The 8,654-nt window shown below is 54.3% G+C and overlaps 1 pseudogene; it reads left to right on the top strand.

The window, feature by feature from the left end:
- Positions 1-546: 546 nt before the first annotated feature.
- LOC125100195 (histo-blood group ABO system transferase-like) lies at positions 547-1,563 on the top strand (annotated as a pseudogene).
- The last annotated feature ends 7,091 nt before the right edge of the window (positions 1,564-8,654 follow it).

Raw genomic sequence — 8,654 nt, 5'->3', positions numbered from 1 at the left:
AGAAAATAAAACTGTGATGAAATCACAGGACAAAGAAAACTTAACATTGGGAGCCTCAATAAATAAGGATTTCTAAATAGAATAGAATAGACCCTCCCTTCTGTGGGCACCCAGCAGTGTGGTTTCCCACAGGTGTCTATCAGGCTGGAATCCAAGCCTTTGCATACGCTGTGCCTCTGCCAGGAGCACGGTTCTCTCCTCCTGCTTCACGTCTGGTTTGTTTCCCCATTGGCTGAGCCTCGACTTGCCCCTGATGGCCTGGCTCATGCCTGCTGGGTGTGTGTGCTTTCCCCCACTTAAATGTAGAGCTGCATGGGTTTCCAACCTTCTAAGCCTCAGAGTCCCCTTTGTAAGGTGGGGTGCTGATGGCCCCCATCTCTGGGAGCAGGAGGTAGGGAGGCCCCATGGGCGGAGTCACTCAGGACAGGCTGGGAGAGTGGCTGTTGCTTAAAACAGCCCAGAGCCTGCCCCCTAGAAGAAGGTGTACATGTTCACAGCCCCCAGCTCTGGGGTCCTGCTGCCACCCTCTGGCAGTGAACCTCCCCACACCCTGTCCCCTGTCCTTATAGCTTCCTGGACCTGTTCTTGCAGACAGTGGAGAAGCCCTTCATGGTGGGACACAGGGTCACCTACTACATCTTCACCAACCAGCTGGCTGCCGGGCCCATGTGTCCCTCTGGGAGAACCAGATGTTGGTGGTCCTCATGGTGGCCACAGAGTTACCTACTATGTCTTCATCGACCAGCCGGCTGCCAGGCCCGTGTTCCTGTCCAGGAGGGCTGAAACATAGTGGTCTTCATGGTGAGACACAGGGTCACCTGCTACATCTTCACTGACCGGCTGGTTGCTGGGCCCTTGTGTCCCCACCAGGAGGGCTGGAGAGTAGTGGTCCTCCAGGTCTGCGGTGCCCCGCACTGGCAGGATATGTCCATGCAGCACATGGTGATGGTCAGCGGCTTCTGCGAGCAGCACTTCCTCCGTGAGGTGGATGACTTGGTGTGCAGGTATAGACCTGAAGTTCTGTGACCACATGGGTATAGAGATACTGTCCCCCATCTTTGGCACCCTATACCCCAGTTCCTACTGGGTAGCCTGCAAGGACTTCAGCTATGAGTGCCAGCTGTAGTCCCAGGCCCACATCCCCAGGGATCAGTGCAGCATTTGCTACCTGGGGGCCTTTTTTAGGGTATTGGTGGTGGAGTTTCACTGACTATCACCATGCAATGGGGGTTGACCTGCCCAATGGGATGGAGGCCATATGGCATGACAAGAGCCACCTGAGCAGGTATCTGCTCAACCACAAGCTCACCAAGATGCTATCCCCTGAAGACCTGTGGGACCTGCAGTGGCTGGGCTGTGCCCTGGAGGACCTGTGGTACCCGCAGCTGCTGGGCTGTCCCTTGGAGGACCTGTGGGACCTGTGGCTGTCACTCTTTCCCCTGGAGGACCTGTGGGACCTTCAGATGCTGGGCTGTCCCTGGAGGATCTGTGGGATCCGAAGCTGCTGGGCTACCCACCACCCCCCTCCCCCATCATGGAGAAGCTGAGATACACGGCTGTGCCCAAGAATCACCAGGACACCAGGAACATGTGAGGGGCTGCCTGCATTTCCATCAGGAGATGCTGCCAGTGGAGCCATCAGAGCAGGTTCCTTTTTCTGTCCCCTTGAGGGAGACTGTGAAGCCCAGATGTCCAGGACCCCTGAACATCTGGGGTTGCACCTGCATACAGGATGTCAGCCTGGGGACACAAGTTTCTCTCTTTGTGGTCACTACATTTTGATAACTTCTGGGTCATTGGCAGCTGTGAACAGCTCCAGTTTTATGTCAGATGTTTTTCTGTGTCAATGCTGAGCAACCATCTTTAAAAAGAACAGGTGAGAGAAAAGGTTTCCCCCCTGGTTCTAAACAGACACATCTTGGTGGCGCTGGGAGTGGCCCTGCAGCTGCTGTGGAGCCAGAATGGGCCTGGTTGGGTCTTCCCTCCCAGTCCCATGGGGCTTCAGGGTCAAGGGTATGCTGAGCCACCTGTCAGATCCCCTGTCTCCTGACTGCCAGAGGCCTTGGCTGTGGCTGCTAGCTCAGCCTTCAGGAGAATGGAATCCTCTGGGTTATATGTGGTTCCTGCCTTGGTTTTAAGTGGCTATTTCTGTGCTGGTGTTTGTAGTGGCTCCGCCGGGATGTGCATCCTGTTGGGATTCCTCAGTGCCCACCGGTGGGTTTGCACTTGTGCCCCCATCTGCCTGCGCTGTGTCTTAGCAAGCATTCACTGAGTGCCTGCTGTGAGCTCAGTCACCAACAAGGGGCAGAGCGTGAGAGCGAGAACCAAGATACAGGATCCCTGCTCCAGGGCCCTCCTGGGACTCACGATGGCCCTGACCTCCTGACTCACTCTTTCCTACTGTGGTGTATCAGACATATAACTGACACCGTTAAACACGTTTCAGGGTCCATTCAGTGGCGATAAGTACATTCGCTCTTCTGGACCTGCCACCTCCCTCCACTGCCACAACTTTGTCATCACCCCAAACTGAACTCTACTCACCCTACCCTAACCCTCCATTTCCCCTCCCCAGCCTGGCACCCACTAGCTCCTTCCACCTCTATGAATCAGTGCTCTCCGTCCCTCACAAGTGGGGTCCTGTAGTTTCAGTCCTTTGGGGACTGGCTATTTCATGTAACATCATGGCCTCAAGGTCTGTCCCCATGAGCCTGGAGCTGACCCACTTTCCCCCCAAAGGAGTGGCTCAGCCCTTTACTGTCTACACCGAGCCTCCTCAGTCCCTCTGTCCCCCTTATCTTCCTTCTCAGCCTGAAGATGATCCCAACATATCTGTAGCTTTGAAGACATGTTCAGTCCAGATGCCAGGAACATCCCCTGGGGGTCTCGGGCCTCACTTACCCCATCTGCCCATGTCAGGCACCTGCACTTCCCACCAGCTGGCCACCTGCTCCTCCCACAGGTGTCCCCATCTCAGGAGAGGGAAACACCAAGTCCAGACCTTTGGAGTCCTCTGTGACTTCTCGCTTCCACCAACTCTCCCAGTAGTGAGGTGGCTGTCTTCAGATGCTCCTCAGTTACTTCTGTGCCTCTGGCGTCTTCCTGGAACCCTGACCTGGCTGTTCTCAGACACTTCATCCAGCGGTACCTGCACTTTCCGGGCGGGGGATTTGCTGGAATCCGCAGTGTGTCCTGGTGCCCCACCTTTTTGAAGGCACATTGTCTGGGCTGTCTGAGGACCCAAGACTGTGGGTCTGTGGCTGGAGGGATTCCAAGCAGAGCTGGTGGGATGGGAGGGCTGCAGGGCACAGAGGCATGTTTCAGAAAGCTTTCCAGGGTCCCAGGCATCCTACCGTTCTTGCATCAAAGCCCTGAGATCTTTAAAATGCCAGCAGTGTTACAGTTGGGCCAGAAAATCACATGTCTTGCACCCAACACCACCTAAACTATTGGCCCTTTCTTGTCACTTGAGCTGATACAAAGGATTGGGAGTAGGAGCTTGAGGGCAGGTCCTGAGTCAGACTTTGTGTTTGAGGGACAAAGGCCATCCAGACAAGCTTGTGCCGAGCCTGAGGAGGGGGTCTGTGTGGAGACCCCAGCTGCAGACACTACTGTCTCCTGATGCCCCCTCAGCCCACCCCAGTGCACCTGCTGCTGGAAGAGCCCCTGCCCCCTCCTCTCTGCAGAGGGCTCTCTCCTGCTCCAGTGGTGTCTCCTCCCCTGCCAGTCACTGCCAGCCTGCAGCATGGGAGGGTAGATACCCCAATGACCTCCAGCCCTGGGGACAGAGCCAGTGCGGGTGGGGTGTGGTCTTCCAGTTGGCTTGAGTGCCAGGCCCCCACCGTGCTCACTCTCCTGTGGGCTCAGTGTACTACGTCCTCCCTTAGGCTCCTAGGCCCAAGTCGTCCTCTGCTCAGGGACCATTCTTGGCCCAGGCTCCACACGCTGGGATTGGGAGCAGGTCATCTGGACCTTCTGGACTCGTGCTTCCATGCCCATGACATGGGCGTAGGCTGGCCTCACAGACTCGTCAGAGGAGACCCAGTGCAGGAAGATGCAGGCCACGACATGGGAGATGCCAAGTGACCCCAGAGGGAGCGCACAGGCCTTGCACAAAGCACTGGGCTCAAGGGACCCAGCGCAGGATCTGGGTACCAGGCCACAGGGCATGGGGAGTCCTGGTGGGGGAGGCCCTAGCTGGGATAGGGGTTCATAGAAGTGTCCCAGAAGAGGCAGGAGACAAGGAAGGCAACAGGACTGAGCTTCCCCAGGAGGTCGATGGAAGAGTCAGAGGATCACACAGACCTTTGGGTAAACTCAGAGGCCCTGGAGATGTTGGCTGAAATGTTATTTGATCAGAAAAGTTGTGTCACAAACCCCCAGTCAACATTGAATGAGTTACTCTTTGTTGCTTCTAGGAATCAGTGTGTATGGGCCATTAGAACTCACATTGCATGAAGTCTAGGATATATTTACTTTTCATCATTTTTCAGGACTAGATTTTTTTGAGGAAATGCTAAGCATGTGTCTTTCCATTCTTTTCTTTGTGAAATGGGCCTCTGTTTTCAGGAGCAGATTCCTGGTGCTCATCACCACTGCGAGCCCTGAGGACTACCCCCTGTCACCTCCCACAATGGATGTGACCACATGGGTTGAGGGGTGCTCACTGATGAAGCCCTAGTGCTCAATACAGAGAGCAGGGACCCCAGGTCCTCGGCTGAATGAGGGAGGACATGAGGGAGGATGGGAGTGAGGGAAAGAGAGAGGGAGGGAGGATGGGACAGAGGGAGGGGAGAGAAGGAGGAGGAAAGGGATGATGGTAGGGAGGGAGGATGGCAGGGAGGGAGGGAGGATGAGAGTGCGGGAAGGAGGAGGATGAGAGGGGAGGGAGGGAGGCAGAGAGGGAGGCAGGGAGGGAGGAGATTGGAGTCAGGGAGGGAAGGGAGGGGTAGAGGGGAAGGAGAGAGGGGGGAATGAATGATGGAGTGAATAAATGAGGTCGGAAGGGAGGGAGTGAAACCACAGAAGTTGGTCCATACATCAGGAGCCATTATTTTGGGTGAGATAGGAAGGAATCACAACTCAGGCCGTGGATGGTGGCTCAGGGCAGGTCCATCTGTCCTCCCAGTGCTGACCTTCATTCTCCTCGAACGTCTGTCATCCTGGATCCTCTCCACCTCCTCCTTAAACAATTATGAATGTCCCCAGGAACAGGGTGGCAGGAGTGGGGTCTCAGGAGGGGCTGCCATGATCCTGTGCCCCGACAACATTGAGAAAGTAGCCACAGGACATTCTGTCCTGAGGACTGGGATGCGGATCCCATCCATCTCCTTTGGCATGAACATTGTTCCATTGCCTGCTGTCTCCACCACTGCTGTGCCAAATCCTACTGAAAACACATCTGTGACTAACCGAGCCAGAGTTTCTGGGGGTGAGTCACGGGCTGAGCCCTGCTAGGTGATAGGTGCACCTGTGGCCTGGGATGGGTGCCGCTCACCGTTGTCCTAGACAGGGGTGCCTGTCCCCCTCTTCTCCAGGGGACCTGCATTGGACGTCTGCTTCCCCACGTCCTCCCCGGGACTGCTGGTCCCCAGACCAGACACCTGCCAGTCGGAGGGTGACCAGCACTGCCTCCCCAGGGCTTCCTTTGCCTGAGTCCTTCCCCAGGAGCTCCTGCATCTCCTGACACATCCTCCCTGTGTGCCTCTCCTCCGCCTTGAACTTGCATGTGTTTAGTCTCTGTCCCTGTCTCTGTCCCTGTGGGACCCAGTGACTTGGAGCATGGATCGGAGCAGACCCATGGGAAACCTTTCTTTGGCCTAGGGCTGTGAGCGATGCTTTTGCCCTCTGCGGTGTGTCTTCCAGCTTGCTGCATTTGCCTGGTTTCTGTGGGGGCCACAGGAGGAAACAGCCGTGTCCTGTCTGGGGACCGACTGTGGGGTCCCAGCAGGAACAGGGGTCTTGGCCCCAAGATGGTGCCCAGAATTCCTAAAGGGGTCCCTAGGATGACATCTCCTCTGTAATCCATTGGGCGTTTCCACATCCAATAAGGGCAATTCTTTTTTTTTTTTTTTTTTAACATTTATTTATTTGACAGAGATCCCAAGTAGGCAGAGAGGCAGGCAGAGAGAGAGGAGGAAGCAGGCTCTTCACGGAGCAGAGAGCCTGATGCGGGGCTCGATCCCAGGACCCTGGGACCATGACCTGAGCCGAAGGCAGAGGCTCTAACCCACTGAGCCACCCAGGCACCCCCCAATAAGGGCAATTCTATGTCCAACAGAGAAACAAACCAAACGAGTGCCCTCTGACAATCGGTGCAGACACAAAGACACCTGTGGAGGGATTCCACTTGCAGAGTTAGGGTTAGGGTTAGGGTTAGGGTTAGGGTTAGGGGTTAGGGTTAGGGGTTAGGGTTAGGGTTAGGGTTAGGGTTAGGGTTAGGGTTAGGGTTAGGGTTAGGGGTTAGGGTTAGGGTTAGGGTTAGGGTTAGGGTTAGGGTTAGGGTTAGGGTTAGGGTTAGGGTTAGGGTTAGGGTTAGGGTTAGGGTTAGGGTTAGGGTTAGGGTTAGGGTTAGGGTTAGGGTTAGGGTTAGGGTTAGGGTTAGGGTTAGGGTTAGGGTTAGGGTTAGGGTTAGGGTTAGGGTTAGGGTTAGGGTTAGGGTTAGGGTTAGGGTTAGGGTTAGGGTTAGGGTTAGGGTTAGGGTTAGGGTTAGGGTTAGGGTTAGGGTTAGGGTTAGGGTTAGGGTTAGGGTTAGGGTTAGGGTTAGGGTTAGGGTTAGGGTTAGGGTTAGGGTTAGGGTTAGGGTTAGGGTTAGGGTTAGGGTTAGGGTTAGGGTTAGGGTTAGGGTTAGGGTTAGGGTTAGGGTTAGGGTTAGGGTTAGGGTTAGGGTTAGGGTTAGGGTTAGGGTTAGGGTTAGGGTTAGGGTTAGGGTTAGGGTTAGGGTTAGGGTTAGGGTTAGGGTTAGGGTTAGGGTTAGGGTTAGGGTTAGGGTTAGGGTTAGGGTTAGGGTTAGGGTTAGGGTTAGGGTTAGGGTTAGGGTTAGGGTTAGGGTTAGGGTTAGGGTTAGGGTTAGGGTTAGGGTTAGGGTTAGGGTTAGGGTTAGGGTTAGGGTTAGGGTTAGGGTTAGGGTTAGGGTTAGGGTTAGGGTTAGGGTTAGGGTTAGGGTTAGGGTTAGGGTTAGGGTTAGGGTTAGGGTTAGGGTTAGGGTTAGGGTTAGGGTTAGGGTTAGGGTTAGGGTTAGGGTTAGGGTTAGGGTTAGGGTTAGGGTTAGGGTTAGGGTTAGGGTTAGGGTTAGGGTTAGGGTTAGGGTTAGGGTTAGGGTTAGGGTTAGGGTTAGGGTTAGGGTTAGGGTTAGGGTTAGGGTTAGGGTTAGGGTTAGGGTTAGGGTTAGGGTTAGGGTTAGGGTTAGGGTTAGGGTTAGGGTTAGGGTTAGGGTTAGGGTTAGGGTTAGGGTTAGGGTTAGGGTTAGGGTTAGGGTTAGGGTTAGGGTTAGGGTTAGGGTTAGGGTTAGGGTTAGGGTTAGGGTTAGGGTTAGGGTTAGGGTTAGGGTTAGGGTTAGGGTTAGGGTTAGGGTTAGGGTTAGGGTTAGGGTTAGGGTTAGGGTTAGGGTTAGGGTTAGGGTTAGGGTTAGGGTTAGGGTTAGGGTTAGGGTTAGGGTTAGGGTTAGGGTTAGGGTTAGGGTTAGGGTTAGGGTTAGGGTTAGGGTTAGGGTTAGGGTTAGGGTTAGGGTTAGGGTTAGGGTTAGGGTTAGGGTTAGGGTTAGGGTTAGGGTTAGGGTTAGGGTTAGGGTTAGGGTTAGGGTTAGGGTTAGGGTTAGGGTTAGGGTTAGGGTTAGGGTTAGGGTTAGGGTTAGGGTTAGGGTTAGGGTTAGGGTTAGGGTTAGGGTTAGGGTTAGGGTTAGGGTTAGGGTTAGGGTTAGGGTTAGGGTTAGGGTTAGGGTTAGGGTTAGGGTTAGGGTTAGGGTTAGGGTTAGGGTTAGGGTTAGGGTTAGGGTTAGGGTTAGGGTTAGGGTTAGGGTTAGGGTTAGGGTTAGGGTTAGGGTTAGGGTTAGGGTTAGGGTTAGGGTTAGGGTTAGGGTTAGGGTTAGGGTTAGGGTTAGGGTTAGGGTTAGGGTTAGGGTTAGGGTTAGGGTTAGGGTTAGGGTTAGGGTTAGGGTTAGGGTTAGGGTTAGGGTTAGGGTTAGGGTTAGGGTTAGGGTTAGGGTTAGGGTTAGGGTTAGGGTTAGGGTTAGGGTTAGGGTTAGGGTTAGGGTTAGGGTTAGGGTTAGGGTTAGGGTTAGGGTTAGGGTTAGGGTTAGGGTTAGGGTTAGGGTTAGGGTTAGGGTTAGGGTTAGGGTTAGGGTTAGGGTTAGGGTTAGGGTTAGGGTTAGGGTTAGGGTTAGGGTTAGGGTTAGGGTTAGGGTTAGGGTTAGGGTTAGGGTTAGGGTTAGGGTTAGGGTTAGGGTTAGGGTTAGGGTTAGGGTTAGGGTTAGGGTTAGGGTTAGGGTTAGGGTTAGGGTTAGGGTTAGGGTTAGGGTTAGGGTTAGGGTTAGGGTTAGGGTTAGGGTTAGGGTTAGGGTTAGGGTTAGGGTTAGGGTTAGGGTTAGGGTTAGGGTTAGGGTTAGGGTTAGGGTTAGGGTTAGGGTTAGGGTTAGGGTTAGGGTTAGGGTTAGGGTT

Source organism: Lutra lutra, chromosome 5 (genome assembly GCF_902655055.1).
Source record: "Lutra lutra chromosome 5, mLutLut1.2, whole genome shotgun sequence".
In the NCBI taxonomy this organism is placed as follows: Eukaryota; Metazoa; Chordata; class Mammalia; order Carnivora; family Mustelidae; genus Lutra; species Lutra lutra.
Note: the sequence above shows the minus strand (reverse complement) of the source record. Positions and strands in the feature narration are given on the sequence as shown.